General features: G+C 32.4%; 1 protein-coding gene and 1 long non-coding RNA gene across 8 annotated transcripts in view; both read left to right on the top strand.

Annotated features, from left to right (window-relative positions):
• Positions 1-27,319, top strand: part of LOC141452598 (TOX high mobility group box family member 3-like) — a 268,943-nt gene that overhangs the window by 12,318 nt on the left and 229,306 nt on the right. The window lies entirely within an intron of this gene.
• LOC141452600 (uncharacterized) overlaps positions 4,337-27,319 on the top strand; it is a 31,646-nt gene continuing 8,663 nt past the window's right edge. The window contains exon 1 of one of the 2 annotated variants that reach the window (XR_012457494.1): positions 4,337-9,219. This is a non-coding gene — a long non-coding RNA (uncharacterized lncRNA). Of the gene's footprint in view, positions 9,220-25,011; positions 25,035-27,319 lie in introns of those variants that run through there. The other variant, XR_012457493.1, reaches the window with a different exon arrangement.

Raw genomic sequence — 27,319 nt, 5'->3', positions numbered from 1 at the left:
CTTGTTGGAAGCCCTGAGACTATAAAAGTTGCCAGTTTTGTCGTTAGTTCTGTAATTATCGTAATTTCCAACAGTAATGTCTTCCGTGTTATTACTGCGTTCAATATAAATTTCATTGATGATTTCTTCATTGATTTCTTGCACTGTTTCGCTTTTAAATTCTCTACTACTCAGTTAAATGGCCAACTAAACCGTAACCGATACAGTTTTATCATTTTTCTGCTTCTCTTATAGCTAGGTGTGGTGATCGTTTGTGCAGCGATTATGTACATAATTATCCTTCTTTTCTAAAGAAGTAGATCTAAAAAGGGTCTTGGGTTGGAATGTAAGGGAATAAATGTTTTCACTTTAAAAAATATTCACTGAATTATCAAACATTTACCTTTTAGAAAGGAGATTTTGGGATAATAAGAAATGAAGAACTGTAGGGTGCTTTTAAAAAGTATACTGCCTAAAATAAAATCAGTGGAGACTAAGCTAGCACCGATTGGAACATAATTACAAATTCGGTTCTGCCGATTCGAAGAAAAAATTAGTTGAGGCTGAAATTATCTGCTCAGAATCGTTTGTAAGAAACGTTGTTTGGGCTTGAATTTTATGCAGAAATGAAGACCAGCCAGTGCGGAATAGAAAAACAAATAAGAATATCGTCTGTTCTTCAGCAACTTCCAAGCTGTTGGTGCGGTTGAGGCTTTCAATAAGAAAACTAGTCCCTAATATCCGATTTAAAAAAAAAAAAGCTTAGTACGCAGTTAGCCGTCCTAATCCATTGCTAATGGTTAATTTCTTGAAAAAAAAAAAAAATTGTCGCTAAACCTCTGCAGAAACGAAGAAGATAACTACTTAGCTGCAAAAGTGGGGAGCAATCTAGCCGAAGTAACCTGTGTCACCTGTGAACAATCAAGGTCAAAGATAAATGGAAAGATACAGGGTAAATATTTCACAGAAAAAACAGACAAAACGACAAGAAGATAGTGGAATCACTTTTCTGTGAAATGAACTACAAAAAAAGCAAAAAGTATCCGGATTTTGTAATTATTTTTATTGCCAGTTTGTGTTTAAATTGTATTAACACTTTAATATTGTTTTATGTGTGTATTATTTACTGTTCAGATATTGTAACAATAATGAAAATCCATTGTTGTCCTATGGGATTTTTTTTTTTTGCCCTGCTTGTACTCTGTTTGGCCGAAAGGTTCTAAGCAAACTTTCCATTCTAGAACGTTTCTCTGCTTGCTGAGAACATTTGGGAACATAATTCTAGACAATAAATTCTCGGAAACCTTTTTTTTTTATTTTACTATAATATTTATTTTTAATAAATATTAAATTGCTTCTTCCAACTTTAATGGCTCTGGAATTCTCACTGTCAGATCGCTCGTGAAAATATATGATTTTTTATAACCAGCCATTTTATATTTATTACCATCTGTAAACTGTTTCTTTAGATGTTAAGTAATTCCTTTTTATTAATAATTAAATTTAATTACAAAATAATTATTCCATTAGTTTATTATTTTTTTATTTACATTCTTCTATCCTTTACTAATTAGGTCTTAAGTTTACTTTAATTTTTACCAATAAAATTAAACTTTCTGGTTTTCCACTACTCAAAATTTCTTTATATTCTATAGTTAAAATCCTCTTAAATATTCCAAATTTGTTTTAAATCCTATTAAAACTTTCAGACAAGTGAATTTCCTCAGACATTAAAGTTTCTCTTTCCATCCAGAAGCTTAGTGTTCAGAATAGTTTGGTGAGGTAAAGGACGTGGAAATTTTGTATACAATACACTTAAACTTCATCTGCATAATTACAATTTTACGTGAAAAATTGCATTATTCATGCGAGAGATTATTCCGTAAAATATACAGTTTATTCTATAATCACTTTTCTCTTTCATTTTTTTATTTTTATTTTTATTTTTTTATTCTTATTCAATTTATAAAACTATGATTTTTTAAATAAATCTACGTAATGGTAAGTAAATTTTAAGAATTCACAAAATTCTGAATGCATTTATTGAGCTATATTCGGTCTAACTACATATTTATGAGATTCAGCGGCTGCGGTCTACCGAATTATTTCAATTTGTTCATTTATTAAATAATTATGGAATCAAATCATGACATAAATATGACAGGAAGATAGAATTCCAAGCCAGAAGGGCCAGGACCATAAAGAGGGCAAACAAAAGACACCGAAACAACCGACCCTACAGATGAAGATGGAGAAAAACTGATGCTGAAGAGAAGTGTAATGTAAAGGATACAGGAAGGCGGTTGTTGCTCCTTCTTCTTTCCGATGAACGAGATGCAATTGTAGCCTGGAAAGAAACAGAATTGGAAACACAGCGAAGGTTATAGAATGCGAGGCTACAGAAGTTTTGCGGAAAAGTTAAAAGGGCCGCCAAGAAAAGCTGTGTACATACGACTGAACAAAATCCTTAATACAAACCTTATGCTTAAAAAATCTCAATTTAGCAAATATTTGAGTGAAATTAAAGAGATTTTTAATGTTAACCATTTTTCCGATTTAACATTAGCGATTCTAGTGATGGGTTTGTATTTAACGTTAAATAAATACAAACAAAGCTAAAACTAATTTATAATAAATTAATTACATCAATTCTAATTTTATTATTATTTATTTTCTTTTTACGTTAAATCCTCTTCTAGTTCCTATTCAATTTCGATTTTATTTAGTAAATCAGTTGTCAGTTGGGCAGGTATCAGATATTGTTTAGATTCTACTAAAAATTATTTTGGGGAATTAATATTTTGTTGATGGGAACATTTTATGTTCCGGTGGTGCGTTGATTTGTTCTGCAATTGAGCAGAATAACATACCAATCATTTGAATGTTTTGCCCTTTTATTCAAATATTTTCCTAGATATGCTCAGAGTCTGAAAAAAAGATAACAATTCAAATAATTGGTACATTGATGGTTACTTTCGGTGGATGGCTGTTGGTAGGACTGTTGTGAAGCATGGATTTGTTGATGGGAGATTCTTGGTTAGAAATTTTGCTAATTTTTATTTGTTAAACTGAATTTCAGAAGTGAAATATTTGCTTTCGCCCTTTTCCATGTTTCCGGCCTAATAAAATTAAACCAGTTGGACGTTAAGCCTTGCCTGAAAAAATAGGCAATTACATAACCTTCGTCTGGTTACTTGGTCCAGTTGTAGAAAAGTTCAACAAATCATCCCCCATCTACGGTGAAGGTAACAATATCCGTACAGCGCTTTATTTGGTGTGGATTCTAAACTTTCTTGAACTAAAGTAAGTGGCCAAATTTAAATTTCTCTTCAATGTTTCTGACGTAAATTGGAATCTTAGCTAGATTGCAGAAGTTGTTCATTAATAAGATAAGAGTTGTCTCTTTTTCATTATTACAAAACATGTTTGTAAGAAGCGCCAAAGTAGCCGAGTGGTTAGAGGTGATGCCAACAAAACTTGCATCTTGTATTGTGGTACTGGGTTCGATTCCTGGCCTTGGTCGTCGATTTTATTTAATAGTTAATCTGAGAATTTAATAGTAAAATATATTTGTTGGCGTTTTCCGTCCATGAAACTTTAATTTGATAGTTTGGACTAGTGCTGCACGAGAAACGAGACTTGAGCAACCGAGACCGAGATCGAGACATGATATATATCTCGTCGAGAAATCTCGGTCTCGTCTCGGTTTTTCAAATATTAATTTTTAGCTACAAAATTATAAAATTGTGTTCTTTATTAATAAATAATCATTACGGGTATTGAATTAATTATTAAAAGATACGATTTTATTATATATGTTCAATATTACTACATCTATTTGACTTCGAATTACATAAGTAAGCAAGGTAAAGTAATCGCCTATTTTTTCAGGCGGGGCATTACGTCCAACTACCAATTAGGTGTCGCGGACGGAGGCGACTAGCAAACATATTTTACTATAAATTTCTCGTATTAAACATTAAATAAAATCCAAGGCCTAAGACCGGGAATCGAACCCAGTACCACAATACACATTAGCTTCGCAGGTCTCGCACCGCTCGGCTACCGTGGCGGCCCCCTTCGAATTACATAATTTTTACATAAATTCACTAAATTTCACTATTCATATCATTCATTCATTCAATTACATAAATTTTACTATTAATAATCTAATACTTTGAACTTTGATATTATTTGAATTATATTTTAGAATTTTGGAATTAGTGAATTTGAAAAAAAAGACTATCTATGCACCTAAACAATATTGCCACAAATTTTCGTTTTTAAGATATACTTTGCCCAAGCATTGATACATAAAAGAGCTTTTACTGAGTCAGAAGTTAGAGAAGATCTTCTATTGGTCCTTATCAACGCAGCTTGCGAAAATAATCTTTCCGATGGCACTGAAGTTGCACAGATACTAAAAATATCTTTCGACATTCTAGACAAATTTTTGAAGGAATTCTCAAGTGTTTTCCACCATTCTAAAATGTCAACGTCTACTGGTGCTTGGTCTAATTTGGTGTAATTAATTATTTCTGTCTTCCATGCTTCGGTGATATTTGCTGATTTTTGAGCAAATGGTGCAAAAATATTGATGCAGTCGTCGTCGTCGTCAAAAGGTGAATCATCAGATTCTTTATCTTCACCAACAGCCATAACTAATGGAGCGGGAAGTTTGTTGGGAGGTGTATTTTTTATTTCACGAATCGACTTGTTATAGCAGGCAGATATGTTATTTGGGTCTTTCATTTGGCGCGTTTTTAACATCTTTTTGAAATTATATAACAGATATATAACAGTAATAGTAATATATGATGCATTGAAGTGTAAGTAGTTGTCTTCTTTTACACACATTTTCATTACCAATATATAAATTAAAATAATTATTAGAAAATAATAACATTTTTTGAAAAGATTATTAATAGCAAACCGCTTTTAATACTTAAACAAAAATTTTAAAAAACCGAGACCGAGATCGAGATTGCATAAAGTCTCGCCTCGTCTCGGTCTCGTGCAGCACTAGTTTGGACGTAAATAGAAACATATTCGGGAATTCAGCAAAATTATTTGCTCGTCTCAGTAACATTGCGTAATATGTCTAATTTATTTATCAGTCCTCTGATGATTTGCAAATTATTCAACATTTCTGCGACATTTAAATAATTACATGAGCTCCAAAATACTTCAACTGCGTTATTAAGGTTTTAAACATGATGCTGTAGAGACATTCAATGTTTTTATTAAAGTTATATTAGTAAAACAAGAATGTAGAAGGAGATCTTTAACCGCTTCTATAATTCCTTAACCGACAACAAGTCAAATTCCAAGAAAAAATACAATTGCACAATTAATATATTTGAGAACATGTATTTGTATTATAAATGTATTGAATGCGACTTTTCTTGATTTCTATTTACGTAACAGTACAGGTCAAGTAAGAGGTAAGATCGGACTCCAAGAGGCTAAGAAAAGAACCAGATATTTTGAAACATAGTTAATGACGTAATAAGATATCCATTTGGCTAATTCCTTACAAATACTATATATTCACTATTCTATGATCTAACTTATGGTAATAATCGTTGTAAGTTTCTGGTGAGGTTATTTTATTTAAATGCTTCAGTATCAAGAAAATTATTACAAAGAGTACAGTTATTTAAATAATCCTGTGTTACTGCAACTTGTAATAGACTGTAACAAACTTGAATAAGATAGATGTACTGACAAAGCCAGTGAATTCTGACTATAACAACCAGAGGAACATCACTTAGTTTAGAACAGCTATAGAACAATTATATTTTGAATGCAAATAATTTTTCACAATCGCTATTTGTGTTAAAAGTTTGGAGATCGGGAACAGAAAAGATAATTGAAAGGGAAAAACTGTAACAAGGTCTACGAGGGTCGTTTGAAAAGTCCGTGCAAAAATAAAAACTACTTAATTTTTTGGGGTAAATCTTTTTTATTTTTCAACATAGTCTCCTTTTAGGCTTATACACTTCGTCCAACGCTGCTCTAGTTTGTTGATCCCTTCCGAATAATAGGATTTGTCCAAGTCTGAAAAATAGCCATTCGTTTCTGCAATCACCTCCTCGTTTGAATAAAATCTTTTTCCCGCCGGCCATTTCTTCATATTGGGGAACAAATAGTAGTCCGAGGGAGCCAAGTCTGGAGAATAGGGGGGATGTGAAACGAGTTGGAACCCTATTTCCATTAATTTTGCGACCACAACTGCTGAGGTGTGAGCTGGTGCGTTGTCGTGATGGAAAAGGACTTTTTTGTGGGCCAATCGTGGGCGTTTTTCTTGCAGCTCGGTTTTCAAACGGTCCAATAACGATGAATAATATGCACCTGTAATAGTTTTACCCTTTTCCAGATAGTCGATGAGGATTATTCCTTGCGAATCCCAAAAGACAGTCGCCATAATCTTTCCGGCCGAAGGAACGGTCTTCGCCTTTTTTGGCGCAGATTCCCCCTTGGTAACCCATTGTTTAGATTGTTCTTTGGTCTCAGGAGTGTAGTGATGTATCCATGTTTCATCCACAGTGACGAAACGACGCTTAAAGTCCTGCGGATTCTTCTGGAACAGCTGCAAACCGTCCTTGCAACACTTCACACGATTTCGTTTGCGGCACCCATCTTGCGGATAGCTTTGTCATGTACAAATGTTGATGCAAAATATTATGTACCCGTTTATTCGAGATGTCCACAGCACTAGCAATCTCACGCACCTTCACTCTTCTGTCATCCATCACCATATCATGGATTTTATCAATGATTTCTGGAGTAGTAACCTCAACAGGGCGTCCAGAACGTTCAGCGTCACTTGTGCCCATATGGCCACTCCGAAAATTTTGAAACCACTTATAAACTGTTCTAATCGAAGGTGCAGAGTCACCATAATGTTTATCAAGCTTCTCTTTAGTCTCTAGAGGCGTTTTGCCTTTCATAAAGTAGTGTTTAATCAACACACGAAATTCTTTTTCGTCCATTTTTTGAAAATCACTCGACTTCCTCGATTCAAACGAATGCCAAACACAAAGAAATAGACCGATCTGGCTGAAACTTGGTGTGTGTTCTTCCAAGAGATGCTACTAACTAAACATAACCTCGATACGCGCCAGTGATGCTATCTCTCTGACTTTGCACGGACTTTTCAAACGACCCTCGTATATTATTCAAATATGGCTGCTTTCAAAATGCTTAAAAAAAAGACAGTTTTGGTCTCAAATAATTTAATTTTAATTACTGTTCATTATATTTGGTGACTGAATCATAGTTTCAATAGGATGAAAAAAAATTAATGCCAGTTTCAGTCATTATAAACTTTATTCTGCCGAGCTTTCGTCCTTAGGGACTAGGTCATCTTCAAGGCTAATTTACAATTCATATCCATGAACAGACAAGACAGAAGACACACCAACTCTCTAATGATGTGAAACAGTATTAATACTAAGCGCCACGGTAGCCGAGCGGCTTAAGAGGCGAGACCTGCAAAGCTAATATGCATTCACTGGGTTCGATTCCTGGTCTTGGCCTTGGATTTTATTTCATGGTTAAATGAGAAATAGTAAAGTATGTTTGCTAGTCGCCTCCGTCCACAACACCTAGTAAATAGTAGTTGGACGTTAAGCCCCGCCTGAAAAAATAGGTGATTACTTTACTTACTTTTACTTACTAACAGTATTAAAACTGTCCGGTAGGACAGTTGTATAAGGTTTGATCGTCAAAAAGTGCACGAAAAAGCGTCACGTTGAAAAACACCCAACTTTGACAATTCTTTTTTTCTCTTTTTCTATAAAAGATAAAATTCCCAAATTTTCTTTAAAATATAGGGCAAATCCTCCTTTTATAACTGAATTTTTCTTTGCAACAACCCAGATCTAATAGATTTCGAGAAAAGAAAGTTGCAGAAAATGATCGAAAAATGGCGTTTTCAGAAAATGTTGTTCTTCTTGTTGTTACCTTTTTTTTTTTGTAAACAACGTAGCGCCTAAACGCGCGAACCGATTTTCATGAATGTATTGTAAATTAGCCCTGAAGATGATCCTATTCCCTAGGTCAAAAGCTCGGCAGAATAAAGTTTATAATGACTGAAACTGGCATTAATTTTTTTGATCCATTTCATTTTTATTTTATTTATCTGTTTATTTTAAATTTTATTGGATCAGTTTGGATGCAAACTCAGTTACATCTATAAATAAACGCTAGAAAACTACGGAATTGTTAATGTTCTAACATGAATTGATTTAATCTTTTATTATATTTATATTATATTATATTATATTATACTTATTCTTTAATTAGAAAGTAGTAATCCAACTACCATTTACTAGGTGTCGCGGACGGAGGCGAATAGCAAACGTTGTTTACTATTTCTCATTTAACCATTAAATAAAATCCAAGGCCAAGACCGGGAATCGAACCCAGTATTACAATGCATATTAGCTTTGCAGGTCACGCCTCTTAACCCGCTCGGCTACCGTGGCGCCTTCTTCAATTATAACTTATTTGTTAATTACATTAAGTTTAACCCAAATATGTTCGGAAATAGGAAACATAAGCTGAAAATGTTGATCTTATAGCAGATTTGCACTTAAAATCCTTTTGATTTCTAGACTAGCTTAACTTGCAGATTTATTCAAAATAACAATTTGATCATTGGAACACCAGAATAAAGAACAAGTGAGAACGAACAGGGCAAAAAAGAAAGAAGCCGAAGTACGTTAAAAACAACTTGTTGATTGGTTCCAACAATAGGGAATAACAGTCAATCCGTGTTTTTCAACCTGGGCTTATATTCTTACGAGGTTATTGTGTGTGTAAGTGGATACACGGCTCCTCGGTCGATTTCCTGACCAGCTGACGACCCATCTGGTCCCAGGAGAAACGTCCTTGGAGCGTAGTAATCCCTACAACTCTACTATTCAAAATAAAATCCCCTCCATTTGTTACATTTTCCTCTATCTCTGGTAACATTTTCATTTTTTTTTTATTTAATTTTTCCTTAACTGTATGAAATTCGTGTTGTAAGTCTAGATGGTGTTTAGTGAGAGCAGATAAGGTATCATTAAGGTTTTTTAGTTTTGCAGTCGTGTTGGTGTTGGTATAGTCTCTTGTTCAGATATTGGTGAAGTTTGTCCTACGTATGTGGCATCACAATTTTTGCAATTGATTTTATAAATTACATCTGAATGTAACAATTTTGGTGTAGGTTCTTTTAGTTTTGTGAATAAGGTATGTAAAGTGTTGGTGTTCTTAAAAGCTGTCGAAATATTATGATTAGTGAATATTAATATTTTTTTCTGAAAGGCCGTGGATAAAAACCGTCTTTATTGATGACCGCATCTCGATATTCCCCAAAAATCATCTTTCTACAACGATCGAAAAAACCAAAACCATCATTATAATCATGTATATTTCCTGTAGGCTTGAGAGCAATCGTTTTGTTTTTTGGATTTAAAAAATCTCCGTAGTTGGCTAAATAATAAATAAGGAATAAAATTCAAAGAAAAGCAGGATAACTGTCCTGAAGTGATTTTTCACAAAGGTAACGTTTAAATCGGTATGAAAAAAATAAAAATAATACTTTCAGTTAAACTTTATACAGGTGTTTTATAAAGTTGTAAATAATTTTATTATTACAAAGTTAATATCAAATAAGTTAATTACTTTCATATTACTCACTGCCATACATATAGTAAGCTAATAGCAAAAAGTATAGAAAGAATAATGACGCGGAGAAAAGAAATGAAAGGATAAAAAAAGAAATGATTGATTACTCAATCAATCTTTAATCATCTGTTTTTAGTTTTAAAATAATAATGGCTGTGACATCGTGGGAGTTACCGAAAAATGACATTGTTATTTTTGTATAGGCTTCATTTTTGTTAGTTTATTTAATAATTATTTTTACTTCAATTAGTGATTCGATCACTAATTCAAATTATGTCGTTTATCGATGTGTAATACAAATTGGTAGTTTCATATTAATTTAATTTTATTGGAAATAAGTGCTCTAATCTGTATCTAATCTTTGGAATCACAAAAAAACCAGGTCTCCTAATATCTAAAATCGCCTAATACTGCCCGAAGAATAACTCTAGTTTGTAGATAGAAAATCTATTTTAGTTTCTTCGCCTATCGCAGTCGGATAAAACTTCAGCTTCTCTTTCAGAATTTTTAGTTTCTTCGCCTATCGCAGTCGGATAAAACTTCAGCTTCTCTTTCAGAATTTTTAGTTTCTTCGCCTATCGCAGTCGGATAAAACTTCAGCTTCTCTTTCAGAATTTTTAGTTTCTTCGCCTATCGCAGTCGGATAAAACTTCAGCTTCTCTTTCAGAATTTTAGTTTCTTTGCCTATCGCAGTCGGATAAAACTTCAGCTTCTCTTTCAGAATTTTTAGTTTCTTCGCCTATCGCAGTCGGATAAAACTTCAGCTTCTCTTTCAGAATTTTTAGTTTCTTCGCCTATCGAAGTCGGATAAAACTTCAGCTTCTCTTTCAGAATTTTTAGTTTCTTCGCCTATCGCAGTCGGATAAAACTTCAGCTTCTCTTTCAGAATTTTTAGTTTCTTCGCCTATCGCAGTCGGATAAAACTTCAGCTTCTCTTTCAGAATTTTTAGTTTCTTCGCCTATCGCAGTCGGATAAAACTTCAGCTTCTCTTTCAGAATTTTTAGTTTCTTCGCCTATCGCAGTCGGATAAAACTTCAGCTTCTCTTTCAGAATTTTTAGTTTCTTCGCCTATCGCAGTCGGATAAAACTTCAGCTTCTCTTTCAGAATTTTTAGTTTCTTCGCCTATCGCAGTCGGATAAAACTTCAGCTTCTCTTTCAGAATTTTTAGTTTCTTCGCCTATCGCAGTCGGATAAAAACTTCAGCTTCTCTTTCAGAGACCTGGGCTGGTTCGATTGATCAACTCGAAGGAAGAATTCATGAACAAATAATGAATTTCAAAACTATAATAAATTGTTAATTCTCTTTTCGAAAGTTTGGAGTCTCACAGTTTAATAGCCTTTACGAGATTTACAATGGTAATTTTTTAAAAAACAGTTTCTATATCAATTAAAAAAAAAAAAAAAAAATGGCCCATATTTTTTTTAAATAAAAAGTTGAGAAACCTGCGAAAAACAAATTCTCATAAATAAATTTGAGATGAGATAAGGAATTAAACAAATATTAGATAACATTATTACGTAAAAAAATAAATATTTAAACTTTTAGAGGAAAAAATTAAGGAAAATAATAATAATAATAATAATAAAAGAGGCGCTACAGAGGGGAAAACTGCGCGGAAAATTGTGGAACGAGGGACAGCGGATGTAGTGTAAACAGAAGAGAGTGAATGTTCAAAAAGGAAATGGGACAAAATGTAATTTATTGAAGAACTCGCCAAACATGGAAATAAATCGTTTTTAGATATATATATATATATATATATATATATATATATATATGTTTTCTTTTAGTCATTACAAGAAAATTTATTTTTCCTCTCAGGAAAGCTTTTATAACTATTAATATTTTGTATTTTTTACTTTACGGAAAAATACTGATAAAAAACTGGTTGGTTAAAATTTCATCAGTCCGTGTATTTGTAGGGGTAATATTTATCTTTTAGGTTAATTTTAGTCTCATGTGATGATTTTCAACCTGATAATAAAGTTCCTCTGCTGTAATTAAACTTAAAACTAAGAACTTATACTTTAAAGCTTAAAAAGTTTGCATATTGCGTTAAACGTTTTCTATTCCTGTTTCTGTATTTTATGTATGTATTTATTTATTTTTGTTTGTCTATTTTATCTATTACCTACCTAGAAAAAGCAAAGTAATGAGTATTATTATTGGCGAGCTTTTACGTTGAATTGCTAACTTAAGGATCGGAGACGAAAGCAATTAGCAAACATACTTTACTATAGAAAATTCTCATATTAACCATTAAATAAAAGCCAAAGCCTAGACCGGGGGAATCGAACCCACTAACCAACAATACATATTAGCTTTGCGGTTCACACCTCTAACCGCTCGACTACCGTGGCGCCTCTACTAGGAAATGTTTTATTAAGATATGATGAATTTTTCTAAGTTATAAGTGAAAATTCTTAGAATATTTGCTAAACTTTTGAATAATCTCTTCATTTTAGAAAAGTGTTGCTTGTAAACGAAAAATAGTCCAGAAATGGCAATTTTCTCTTCACACCATAGCATATTGCACTTTTAGAATTTAGTCTGCTATAGTGAGATTGTTCGAGCCATATATCTGTACCTCGGAGGGAAAAGGCACCATGTCACAGAAAGTAAATTTTACAGGGGAGCCAAATAAAGATATTTTTCCAAATTCATTTTTTGTTCCACTTTTCCGGTTGTACTCTTTCCTGTACTTCTCACCATAATTATTACAGTTGGTATGGCCACTTAACCTCCCATATTTTAAAATATTTTATTTTGATCTCCATTGTGAAAAAAATTTATGCCCATGTAGTGTCTTTTACCCTTAAGTAATGAAGTATCATAGCGCTTTTTAAAAATACATAAATCGCTTAATAGTAAACATAGGACATTGTGCTTTACACCTCTAGAAAGAGCAACAAAAAATCTGTAAAATGATGCCAAAATCTGAAAATCGAAAAAAATGGACATGGTGCCTTTTCCTTCCGAGGTACAGATTTATAAACGCATTAATGTAACTGATCGATTTTTGTAAGAATTTTTGTTGTGGCTGTTGTTGATAAATATCTTTAAATAATGAATTCATAGCTTTTTTTTTAGGATTATCAATTGTGTGGGATTTCTTTTCTTAAAATTACAATCCTTTCGATTAAATATATACATATTAAATTACATTTATTAAAAATTAAGCGCGATTGCTCGACTTCATCTAACTGCTGTTCTAATTTATCAAGTTTTTCAAAAACTAAGAATGAACATTACATAAATATGGATGGCGGGGATTCTATTATGAGTTAGTGGCAAAGATCCATCATTAGACAAGGCCAGGTAGTCCAGGTAGACCCTTTTTTCCAGTTTTTGAACCTGTCTAAACCTACCTTATTCAACTTAGACAGCACTCGCAGCTTCTTCTAAACTTACCATAATTTTACTGAGGTTTTATCAATGCAGAAGGCTATTGTGTTGCAAAGTATTATTTGTGCACAGTTCTTAAACCAGTAATTCTCTTTGTAGAAGTAAAATAATTAGTTATATTTCAATTTTGCGGCCATTTTTTTTTGTTGTAGTCTACAAAAATACAGCAAATTTGGGCAAAAAAGTTTGTTTTTATTAACAAAATTGAAAACAAAAAAGAAACAAACGCATAGAAACACTTTGAAACCATTTTTAGATATTTTAAGTTGTTTCCAACTTAAAATACTTAGTATCACGAATTTAGAAGTACTAATAATAATAAGAAGAAGAATATTAAATTGAGAATGGCTCGTAAAAATTGTTAAGGTAAAATTTTTCAACGCTCCAACTGGTTAACTTGATTGTTTTGTATGAATAAATATTTACCTAAGATAAAACAAAGGTCACTAAATTCTTTTTTATTTGTTTTGGAGGAATGAATAACGTGCCACACATCCCACTAAATTCAGTAAAATATAAGGTAGAATTGAATTTCATCATATTATTGAAGCAAGTGATAAAACTTCACTGTCAATATGTGGATGGATTAAAACTATAGGAAACAAAAAGAGTCGGTTTTTACGATAAACCATGAAATTTGGTTAAGAACATAATTTTGACTTAAGTAAAAGAATGAATTTAGAATTCATCAAACGCTGTGTCATTGGCGTCTTGAACCTTCTCACTGCTATCCGACTTACAGATAGAATTCTTATTTCATCGCACTATAAGCTGAAGCGGAAGAAGATTAGGATCGTCTTTGCCAGAAATGTGTCGGAAAACCTAGCTTGCTTGCCCAGTACTAACCATGTCCTGTTATTGCACAAATTTAATCTTTTCTCAATTTAAGTTTTAAAGTCTATTGTAGATGTACAACTATAAACTACTTGGCGATTCTTTTAGGAAAAACGGTGAAGTATAGTTGAGAAAGCACTCAACAAAATGAAGCTGAAAATAGATCGTCGTAACTAACATTTAGATCTTCTGTCGCTAAATTTTAGGCAACCCATTTCTCTTGGTGCTTTCTTGTTGGCTACTTATTCTAAAGAGAAATAGAAACGCTACAAACACGAGTTTAATAAAAACGGAAGTAACCATATTTTACTTGGTTTGATTAAATTGATATATGTTGAAAAGTAGATGTGAATTTTCTGCAAATTAGTGTAGCACTTTGTGAAGTACGTTTTTTTTTAAAAAAAAATAAGCTTTATTAATATTCTACTTGAAAAATCGGATTAAAAAAAGTAAAAACACTAACCAAGATGTTGCTGGAGAGATCGCGCTTGCTGTTGCACTAAGGGCAGACGCGCGCACGTACCACGATCAGTTAGCACTTTCCATCTGAAAAAAAAGCACTAGACTTCGGCCATCTTTTAGCAGCATCCTACCTGATGCTAAGCTATGTAGATTTTTGTTCCCATGAAGCGCACAGAAATAACATTATTTCTTATTGTGGATGAAGTTCTACTTTTAATTTCTAGAAAATTAATAAAATTATCAATTTATGGATAGTTTTGAAGTTTTCCTGGCTTGCTGGTTCCAAATCAGCAGTGATGTTCACAGATTTTTCTTTATAACACTACTTATATCAAGAGCTATAGATTTCATTTGAATCAATCATTTGATGGCTGATAGAAGGAATGGAGGTAAATAGTAAAGCTTTCATCTAGAAACAAACTCTATATTTAAATACCTATGTTCTGGTATCCTAAGTTTAAAAACTATAAAAGTAAGAACTTTGAAACAATTTATTTTTCAACAATTTATAGACATGTTGGGCTCTTCCCAAGTAATATTTTCTGATTAGTTTAGACCACTAGATCAAAGCCACCTGTATCCTTTAACTAACCATCTCTGACTTAATACACTTTGAATTTTTTGTGACACCGATCTAAGATCCAACTCAGATTTTACTTTCATCGGTATCTGCTTTTGTTTCTGGCAAAGTGAAGTATCATTAGGGCTTAGAAACCTTTTATTCGAGGTTATTAAACAGAATACGGGTAAACTGTGAGTATATTAACCATTTAAGGTTTCACTAACCATTTCATATTAATGAGAATTTAATAAAAGAAGAAAGATTATTGCATAATTTTAGACATAATTTATTTATTTTTAGCCAAGCTTTCGTTCTAGGAGCTAGTTCATCTTTAGGGCTTATGCTTATAGTAATTTCAATATTTGTTTATATTTCTAACATCAAAAGTTGGTGTGTCTTCTGTTCTGATTGTAAAGGTACATCTTGGTACTACTCGTAATACCTCACTTCAGGAGTGTCTAAACAGTTAGGACTGATAACACCAACCTTTGATGTTAGAAATGTAAAAAGAATTATAATTGTTACTGAACATAAGCCCTGATTAGATGACTTGGTTTCTAGATCGGTTGCTTGGCAAAAAATAATAAAACATTATTTTAAAAATTGGTAATAATCTTGTTTCCTTTTATATTAATAATAAAGTCACCAAAAAACTATGAACAATATTCTACAGATCTTACTTCTTACTCGGCTCTACAGCCCATCAATGGGCCTTCTTGGCCTCCTCGATCCGCTTCCGCCAGTCCTCTCTATTCAATGCAACAGCTTTCCAATTGCGGATGTTCAGCTAGTTCTTGCAGTCCTCGCTTACACCATCTAACCATCATAACCTATGGCGTCCAACTCTTCTTGTGCGCTGCACATTTTTCCTCCATTATTTTTCTGGGCATTTCCATTATCTGCGATTCTAATTACAATCCCATCGCAACCTACTTAATTTTATCACCTTAACAATGTCCCGGGGCCTGGGATAGGTGTATCAGCTCCGCGTTAGAGAGCGCCTTCTCCAGGTTTCTCCCCTATCTAATAGGTCCATAAATTCGCTGAAGCATCTTTCTTTCGAACCTTAATAACAGTTTTTTATAGTTTTTTTTTTTTTGTTATTACCCAGGCTTTTGATCCGTATGAGAACAGGCCGAATTTGCATCTTGTAGAGGGTTACTTTCGTATTCCAAGATACAAGTTTGCTCTTAATGTGTCGGCCAATCCCGAAAAAAAAAACATTTGTTTGCCTGGGCCACTCTCCTCTTGATCTCTACGGATCTATAGTAACGATGGCGCCTAAGTAGGAAAAGGAGTTCACTTTTTAAATACTAAAGCCTCCTATATTCAAACGATCAGTAAACTCTTCTGGTCCTTCTGCATGCATATATTTAGTTTTGGCCTCAACTTTTAAACCCACCTTTTCAGCAACTCTGACCATGCTAAGGAATTCTACAGATAATTAGATATATTTCTAAACTGTCGAACTCGAATAATTTTTGTTAAGCATTCGTACCGATTTCTTCAAGGTAAAGACGAATCATCACATATCCTTTTTCTTGCTGCTAAAATACCCATTTCGTAAAAATTCAACGTTTAAAGTAAAGTTTGTGAATTGCAGCAAGTTGAATGAGTAATGTTAGAGTTTTGATAGCTTCTTTTGTTTTTTAATCTATAAAAGTGAGTTAGTTTAACGCTTTAAAACTATTTTAATGTGGTGACACAATTTTCAATTAAAAAGGAAGTACTTAATTCGTAGTAATCAACTCTAGAAATAGTTACCAATTATTCTTAATTAACTGCGCATGTGTTTGTGTTTTTTATTATAAAAAACAAACACTTTTTTTCTATTTTTATTAAAACTATTTATGATTTAGTTATTCTGCTAAAATATTTAAATTAAAACTTTAAAAACCCAATTTTGATTCTTATGTTTTGAACTGTTCTCACTTAACACTTATTTTCAAAAATTTAGTGTTTAAGTTTAGATAATCTGTGAAAAATCTAACCTCCCGCAAAAAATAAGCATCCCAGATATTACAAAAAAAAAGTGTTTAATAAGTTAGTCCGAGGGTTTGGCTTATCTATGAATAGACGCAGCATAAATTGAAAAACAAAACATTTACATGCATTGTTAAATGATAAACCACAAGTGGCTGTGCGTTCTATAAATAGAAAATTTTGTATTTAAATTACAGAATACCTCTATGTAAGAAACCTCTCTCTCAAGTTACATCTACTTTCAACATAATAATTGAAAACAAAAAAAAAATTGGTGAGCCTGTTTAAATATTTGAAATTAGAAATTCTGACTAGTTACACCGCTGTATATTTCAAAACACATTCTGCTTTAGAGCTTATATAAGTTGCTTACTTTCACTATTCTAAACTCCTTCGCCATTATCAATATCTTATTAAAAAGCAACTAACAATAATACAGTTAATAATACTTTTTTAAGTATTTAAGATTGTGTAAAATCTATCGAAACGGATGTACTTGCATTGCATGGTAGATTTTCTCAATTTTTTGTTGTAATTTTTTCCAAAATGGCTCCAACCATTAGGTAATCTAATGATTGACCAACATAAATCGGTTAATAATGCGTAATACCGAATGAATTTGATTCGAAGGATGTCCTGTTTATCGTTCGACCAGACCATTGTCGTCTTAGTCGACGAAGAGGATTTGACAGTAGTGTAGTTAGGGACAAGTAGCGAAATAAATAATGTACATAAAGCAGTACATCTCTTTTATTTGAAGGAATATTTATATCAGTGCATTTGAGGGGAGATTTACCGCATAGGCTTCGCACTAAAATGCAATTTCAGCCTATTGCAAGTGCGAGGTTCCAACATGTTTATAATATTGGAATCAAATTTCTAGCTAAAGTTACAAATTGAGGAAAATCTATTTTCGAAAATCGAAAAGTGAGAATCTACTGATCCACCTCTTTCTCCAAGTTTTAGTGAAAGTAATAAACTTGAAATTTAGAAAAATTTAACGCCCAAACGAATAAAATTTATCAAAAGAATCAATTAATTAAATAAAAAGTGTCCGCGATAAACAATTGGAAATTTATTACTATTCGGTATTTGCTAAAGATTTAAATGTTTGTTTATTACAAAATTGCCAAGATAGACTATCCAACAATTCTCAGATCATTAATCTTCATTTAATGGAGGCTGCCTGTAAATTTATTATCCAGCCGTTTGTACTAAATGAAAACTGCTTATTACTCCAGACTTTAAATTAAAGTATATAAACTAAATAAAAATTATTATCTATAAAAATAACACAAATTGTTTATCTCCAGTAAACAAAGTAATGTTAATAATAATAATAATTATAATAAACGGCTGGAGAATTTATCTTCCATAACTAAATTCTTCTGCTTTTGCTACAATCTATTAAATACGTAAAAAAGATACAATGTGAATACTTTAATGACTTTCACTTACGTCATTTTACGTAATAACACTTTCTTAAAATTATAAATTTTATAGGAAAAAATAAATGGCTGAAAACGGCAAAATTTATTCAGCAATGTGAAACTTTTTGATTGTTGTTAGTTTTACCAAATATCTTCTTGCCCGTGGTCTCGTGTTTTTATCGAAAGCATAAATCAAAGTTGAACTTTGTACTACTGGCATGCGTTACAAAATAAAAAGAACTGTCAAAAATTTATACCCACCGATGAGATATAAATCTCACTAACATTTTTAACAAATTATTCTAACTTCATATTTCATGTAGCAAATATAAATATATGGTTTCAGCTATATTTTGGATCATATTTAATAAAGATTTATGGCTAGCTGGAATTATTATTTTCATGGCTTGGTACTTTCATTTGTGATTTCTATTTAATAAATTACCGCGCATTTTATGGGCATTTGTGGGTTATAGTGTCCAGTATTTGGGTTTGTTTTTGCTTTTCTGAGGCCAGTTTTATTTGCAAAGTATTTCTATATTTTGATTGCTAATGTAAATTAGAATATAATTTTATATTTGATGGTCTGGCGAGATTTGCAACTTTAAACCTGCTGAAGTCGGTGCTAAGGAAACCGTAAATCATTGCCGCCATTTTGGTGGGAAAAAATGTTTTTGGAAAAAATGTGATGTTAAAAAAACCTCTCAGATTTTGTAGATTTTTACCCTAGTAAGATTCATGAATAGAGTTTATTTATTTTTATTGCAAATTTATAATAACTATGGTGAAAAGTAATATACAGGGTGACCAAAGTTATATGCTGTTATATGTGTTATAAGAATCTGTTCAAACTGGGCACTATCAACGGATAGGCAAGCCAAAACTCTGGACTCCCACGCTCTGTTTGTAGCAGCACTTATGGTGGCGAAGTCAAGATCTAGGCTGGCTAGAGTTATTCGATGCTCAGGTTATTTTTTCTACAAATGTTTGGTGTGGAGTTTTAGGAAATCAACTAATCGGCCCATACTTCTACAGAGAGAACTTAACTTGTGCAAGGTATCTAACTTTTTTTTAAGAGACATTTTGCCAGTTCTGCTTGAAGATGTTTTTCTACAACGTCGGCTAGATATGTATTTTCAACAGGATGGTTGCCCGGCACATAATGCGAGAGTTGTTCGACGTTACCTGGACAGAAATTTCCATGAAAAGTGCTTGGGAACTCATTGTCCCATCCAATGGCCACCTCGATCTCTGGACTTATCCCCCAATTTATTGTGGGGATACCTAAAAAATAAAGTGTACAGTAACCTTAATCCCGTGGCTTCAGTAGATGATCTGAAACGTCGAATAACTCTAGCCTGCCTAGATCTTGACTTCGCCACCATAAGTGCTGCTACAAGCAAAGTGTGGGAGTCCAGAGTTTTGGCTTGCCTATCAGTTGATTGTGCCCAGTTTGAACAGATTCTTTAAAAAAAATAACGTAATTTTGGCAATAAACTGAAATTTGTTTTTCATATTTTAAATTACCATAACTTTTGAAAAACCTAACCGACTTCAAAAAATTTTTTTGTGTTGTTTTTAGGAGCTCAAATACTATAAAAATATGTAAAAAAAAATATAACGTTCCATTTGAAAAACAAAAATTGGATGCTGTATCTCGAGATACAAGGGTTTAAAAAAATGGGTCAATCACTGAAAATAAATTAGACTAAAAATGATTAAATACGTGTTTTTTATTTTTTCGAAATTTCCCGAAAAGTGGGTGGAGCATATAACTTTGGTCACCCTGTATACGAGTATGTGTATAATTGAAGAAAAAGTATTTGATTCTTGACGTTTAAAAGTTATTAATATCTTTAGCTCAAATTACAAAAAAAAAGCATTTTTAGTTAAATGGCTTTCATTTTAGGGAGCGCTGGTCAACGATCACGTCAAGAATCAAGAATCAATTACAAAATTAGTACATTCACAAGAAATTACTGATTTTTCCAAATTCTCTCCTTCGATTTGTAACTGCCAAGTGTAGCACATACTGCGCTAGGAACAAAAAATTAATATAAATAAACATTCAAAGAAAAAGTTGCCTTTTTGTAAAGAATTTTAATTTATAAATATTCTAGAACACAGATATTATGTAGATAGCTGGAAGTTACTGCTTCATTTGGGTGAACATCAACGAACGGCCTCTGCAACCTTAAGCGACATTGATAGAGCTGACAGAAGGAGTTTCGCATGGATTTTAAGGGTCTAATCGATGGACAGAGCGCCAAGGATTTAAATAGCCATGCCTAGCTCACTTTCTATAAAAATTGGAATAGCTGCATTTTACTTTTTGACGGCTCATACAAATAATAAAACAAAAAAATTTGACGTTTTCTTTCACTTTTCTTTGAAATTCTAGGTTTAAAAATCCTCTTTTTCAATGATTTTTTGTAAATAATTTCAAAATTTTATTATATATACATTTAATGGGATAAAGATTTTAAATAGTTCATTTTGAATTTTCAGTTTAAATAGGTGTCATAAAGTGAAATATCTTAATTTAATAAATTTTGGAAAATAGGTATATAAAGTTACAATAACCTACTACTGTATTATTATTTAATACAGTAATGCTTACTAAATCTAACCACTAAATTATTAAATGAACATTTAAATGACAAATAAATTCAGCGTAAAATAATACTTAATATTTTGAGAATATATTAAATAATTTTATTACCGTCACAATAACAGCTTATGACTACTTTAATTTACAGACTGTAAACTAAAACTGTTAAGGCGAATAAAATAATATATTTTATAATTCTAATATAACTTGAATGTTGTATAAGTGATTATGTAAAATTATTTATTATACTACTGAGACCTTTTCATACAGAAATAATAGGTAATACAGTCCATTAGAAATTTTATTTATGAAACATTCGGTTAGTAGTTGTAGTAAGTAATGTCTAGCACTCTCTCAACCTAAATTATTATTTTATTGAATAAAACAGTGATATTATGTCCGTTCGATTGCAATTTTTTGCAATAATTTACTTTTACTAAATTTCCGTAGAATTTTATAATTATACGGACAAATCTATTTCTTTTTGCTGACAGCCTGGAACGGCTTTGGAGATTCAGAGTACAATTCTTGAAGTTGAAGATCCATTTTTGCTTCGCAATATGTTACAATATTTATTACTGAAGAGGGGGGAAATGTCTGCATTCTGGTTCGCATTACAAGATTGGTTTGCTGGAAACAAACTTAACAAAATTTTAATTGCAAAGAAACTAATTACACAAACCTTGATGCACTACTGATTGCATTCATCAATTAAGCCGTGACCCCCTGTATAGGGTCACGCGTGCACCATAAGTTGCAAACTGAACGTGCGTTTGGGGCTGGAGAAAGAGCGATAATAACAAGAAAAAAAAGAGTGCGAAAAAGATGGACACCATTTCTCAATAAAGATTCCCATCAGATCTTTCCCGTTTAATTAACATAGCCTGTACCTTTGCAAAGAGGAGGATATGCATCTAAACATTCTTGGAGTTGCAGATTCTCCGTACTGCCCGCTTTTGCAGCTTGAGTGAGCTGACCAAAGTGCATTTTAGTTTCATGACTTGTTCTGGCCGACATTGCAAATTTGGGCAGTTGAAAAGGAAATTGGCCGAAAGTTGAATTAGAATCAAATTTGAAGCACATCCATTGATAACTTGATTAGATGATTTTATTTATAACTAAATACAAGTAATTTTAACTACATACAAATACATTTATATTTCTACTAGTTTTATTATTTAAGTAATAAATTAGATTTTTATCATTACTTTATGTTAATTATTAGTTTTAAGTAGAATAGAAATAGAAAATTAAAAGCTGGCCAGCTGGTTTGTCTATATATAATACAAACACTATACTTTATGTACATTCTTTAATACATAGGAGGCCGTGAGAAACGGGCCCCTTTTTGTACCGGTTCGTCCCTCCAGACTCCTCTTTACTCTGTCTCTCTCTGTCCCACTTCGCCTCCAAGCTCCGTCTTCATCTTCCTTTATTTTCCTCACAAATATATATATATATATATATTGCATTCTTTATTCTATTTCCTCCGCCTCAAACCATCTATTAACCTTTATTAGAGATATATCACATTATTTCATGTTTATTTATTAGATTCTGTTGATATTAAATCTTTTTTTATTAATATTTAGGATCGTTGTTGTTTTTTTTTGGTTTCCTTTATATCTGTTTGTAAAGTTGGAGATAATATTGAAGAAACTGAAATAGAAATTATGAAATATGGAGGACACGATTGGTTATATTAAATGTTATTGATATATATCTGCTTTTCACATTATCTCTCTTTGTACAAGTTATAATGTTTAGTTTTTAAGGTTCGGTACACTCCATTGAACGGATATTTAAAACTGACTTACCATAGAAAATATTTTACCATTTAATTAAATCTAAGATCTATGATGCTGATTAGAAATGGGCTTCTCTCTCATTAAAGTGTATTTTTATAATATTTAGAATGTTTCTTATCAGATGAGTTTTTTAAATAGCTGGGAATTTGCATTGTGCTCGCTAAACAAAATAGTTTAATAACCCAAGCGTATCTCCAACTTCCTTCGCAGATATTAAAAAGAAATTGTAATTTCCAATATAGCACTATTTTCTGACTGATACTAGGTTTTCGGATGATACCCGTGATCACCGAATATGGGCAAAAAAGAGTTGAGTGATAGCGTCTTTCTCTTCTACATACAGATTCCATTACTGAGAAGATGAGGGCGTTACTACATCGATCTAGTAAACCAAGTGGTAGATCCTGATATGAATACTAAAACTCTGGAACAGAGACGGTCACAAAAGTATTTTAGCAATAAGAAAAGACTAAAGCAGGAATTTACTAAATTCTAATAAAATTTAGTCTGCACATGTTTGGAAACGCTCGTATCCATCTACTTATTGATTGACTGCTACTCCTTGGCATCACAATGTCATATTCATCTGGACAATCTCCGGATTCCAGATTCTGAACAGATTTTTTACTCTTCGGCATGTGAACAACATCCATTTTCTCTTGTTCGACTTGCTGCGTTCGACCCAGTCACCCAGAAAATAAAGATATATTACTGCCATATTGAAACAGTAAAAACTTTTGACAGAAACGTTTAGTAGTAAAGTAACAGTTTCAGAACTACAGAACCTAAAAGGAAATTAATTGTGTACTCCGGCCTCAGGAATGCAATAATGGCGCCTGTACAAAAAGAAAGTATGCACTATGTAAGTGTAACAGACTTGGTAGAAGGAAATAGGCTAGCCACTTTTTCAGAGAATTTTGGATATCTCAGCCTAATGAAACAAACAACCCTTAATACTGCACCTTCAACATACATACACCAATGCAAGTGGTTGTTATATACCATATCTGGTTGTACCATACTCCTCGCCAAAACTAGCTTATCACAAGACACACTTAGTCAATGTTATACTCGAACATTGTGCCCTTAACAGGCCCTGAAACGGTTGGAATCCAAACTAGATCGCAGTAGAATTGAGTTCTATTAATCCATCTTATTTTAAACCCTGTAAGAGTTACGGAGAATGTATGAATATCGGGCTAGAACTTGTGCCTGTGGATTCGCTAAACCAAAGTAGTTGCATATACTATACACTGACGTTAGGTGCATTAAATGCTCTGATGAATTGAACTAGTACAGGTGAAGTCAATGATTCTGTATCATCGTAATTTAATCCAACTTAAAAAGGTGGATGAAGTTCTGAAGTAGATCCATCCTAAGACGAATAAATATGATGAAGACGAGTTACCACTAAGTTATGCCGTCCTCCAATTAGAAAACGGATCCTTTTTTTCCAGATATTGTTCAGAATAGTCTTAAACTTCACTTCTTACTTGATCAGTACACATTTTGTACAGCAATAGATCCTCTGCCTGGCGGCAGTGCTGGGTTTCTGGCCAACCCTCGTAGAATGTAATTTTTTACACATTTTTATGGAATTGGTTGACTTTTACCTTTTTTCCACGCGATTAGTAAAAAGTATACAAAGATAAATGGTTTGTTTAAAGTTTAAAATGATAAAGAAAGTAGAACAAGAAATATAATATGTAAAAATATAAATAAAAGTTAGTTGGAAGAAGTCTCAGTGAGGGAGCCAGGCTACTGTGAATGCAGTGTATGAACGAACATAAGGGACAGAGACGATAAAACACATAAATATTCAATCCCCCCTCCTAAAACCCCATTTTTTTCTGTCTCTCTCTTCTTTTGTTTTTATTTTTTTACTTTTTCTCTTGGTTTTTGTCTCCTACCAATGCCACCATGATATAAAAAAACTCCAGTTTGTAATAACCTGTAAAAATCCACTTCATTCCTAGTTTTTTTGTTTAAATTTTTGAAAAAAATAAAATGTGTAAGGCTTGTTTCATCTGCGTTTTATAGATTTTGTTTTCTGTTCTATCTTTTACTTGTAAACAAAAAGATTCAATCGCTAGGCATTATTTCAGGAAATCCTAGTGTTTCAATTAGGTTTAAATGATTTTCATCTACCGTGGAATATTATGCAACATTTCACAATTCCTGTATCATAAAGAAATGTGACTTTTTTATGATATTTTAAATAAGAATATAACTTAAACTTAATGATTATTATTATTATTAACAGGAGGGCATTGTTCCCAGTAAGGATAATCTAACTTCTATATCTAATTGACCTTTTAAAAGCGCATTTAATTAAATCACGTTTTTTACTAATAAATCTTTTTTTTCTTTTCAAACTTTCTAAATCAACTGCTTTGTTGCCAACATTATCTAAATAACAAATCTTTTTATTAAATTTTTAAATATCTGTACAAAAAAAAAATAAAATAACTAATTAAAAATAGTCGAATAATCTTATAAATTCTCTCTATAAGATTTAACAAGTTACCTAACTTATTAAAAACTGATTGCTTTTAATATTAATATAGACAAATTATTTCCTTAATGATGATATATACGTACCTTTTTATAATATACTGGTATTTAGATAAATTGTTGGATAGCTGTAATCTGTGATTGATTTTTATTCTAATCTATTATTAAGTAGATTTTTATTTATAACTTTTATAAAAATGTATGGATAATTAAACATAGCTTGAGTCACATAATGATTTATTGACTAAATATTATCAATAAAGCGGATATGTTACTCATATTACTTGTGGGGAAAAATAATTACTTTTGGTGAATCATGTCGGAGAGTTATGTGCGTGTGACTATTAATATTCCTAGAATATTCTTAATTTTATTGTTCGCCTGCTAGTTAAAGAATTTCCCTGATTTTTATTGCTCCTGTATTAAAATAATTTAATGAAATTGTTCCTGCTTGATACAAATAATATTTCACTAAATTTCGTAGCTTACGAACAAAAATGTTTAATTAAAGATTGTTGGAATTTGTTTGGAAATATTGAAAACTATCAATAATTATTTGGTTTTTAAATTGCGAGCCCTTGAATTGCCTAAGACAATTTTTTAAATAAATCTTTGTGGTTACTGTTCATTATTATGGGTAACGTTGACAACTTCATTGATGAGCTTCTTTAGAGTTACAAGTCCTCAATAAGTTTCAAAATTTCTCCACGCAAAAAGCAGAAAAATGTTTCTAATGGGTACCCAGGGTGAGAATTTCATCCTAAAACGTCACAATAAAGGTGCGTTTAAAGAATTTCTCTGGCCAATGTCAATAGATTGTTAGGAAAAATTCAGCCCTATCTTTTCCAACGTTCGAGCATTTTGTTTGAATAGTCGCTCTGAAACCTTTTCTATTTCTATCTATTCCGTGCCTCCAGCTATCTCAAGCGCTACATTCATTCCTTACTAGAAATAATGCAATGGTTAACTAAATATCACTTAGCTAAGGGTTTATTGCTTTAAATGATGAGTGATTGTAAGTGAATATGTTTGTGAAATCAGTGGGAGCAATCATGAAGTGTCGCTGCCAAGGAAATGGATTTTTATTTAATTCTCAGCATATTGGGACTCATTGTAGCTGAAAATATTTTACCCAATTTTTTCCCAAGAAAAAAAAATCTCATAAGCATGATAGGCAGTTCCTAATTTCTTTGATGATTAGAGGTCTTGCAATTTAGTAGGAAAGTAAGCTAAGTTGAGATAAGCCCGGAATAACTTAGTAAAAGGCTTCATGCGCCTCATTTAAAAACATAAACCTTTGATTTTGAATAAACCTATTTCTCTTTAGGTTTAGGTGTCGGATATTCTATTCCTTTCTTCACATTGCATCTGCATTTTTTGCAATTCAAGTTTACTTTCAAGCATCACAAGAAACTGCTGAATTTTGAAATGCTAAAAAACTAGAACTTTGAAGCTTAAAAGAACATTACGAGGGTCGTTTGAAAAGTCCGTGCAAAAATAAAAACTACTTAATTTTTTGGGGTAAACCTTTTTTATTTTTCAACATAGTCTCCTTTTAGGCTTATACACTTCGTCCAACGCTGCTCTAGTTTGTTGATCCCTTCCGAATAATAGGATTTGTCCAAGTCTGAAAAATAGCCATTCGTTTCTGCAATCACCTCCTCGTTTGAATAAAATCTTTTTCCCGCCAGCCATTTCTTCATATTGGGGAACAAATAGTAGTCCGAGGGAGCCAAGTCTGGAGAATAGGGGGGATGTGAAACGAGTTGGAACCCTATTTCCATTAATTTTGCGACCACAACTGCTGAGGTGTGAGCTGGTGCGTTGTCGTGATGGAAAAGGACTTTTTTGTGGGCCAATCGTGGGCGTTTTTCTTGCAGCTCGGTTTTCAAACGGTCCAATAACGATGAATAATATGCACCTGTAATAGTTTTACCCTTTTCCAGATAGTTGTTGAGGATTATTCCTTGCGAATCCCAAAAGATAGTCGCCATAATTTTTCCGGCCGAAGGAACGGTCTTCGCCTTTTTTGGCGCAGATTCCCCCTTGG

Source organism: Rhodnius prolixus, unplaced genomic scaffold, assembly GCF_049639745.1.
Source record: "Rhodnius prolixus isolate KJV_2025 unplaced genomic scaffold, Rpr scaffold_3, whole genome shotgun sequence".
Classification (NCBI taxonomy): Eukaryota; Metazoa; Arthropoda; class Insecta; order Hemiptera; family Reduviidae; genus Rhodnius; species Rhodnius prolixus.
The sequence above is the reverse complement of the archived record's forward strand: the minus strand, read 5'-3'. Positions and strand labels throughout refer to the sequence as shown.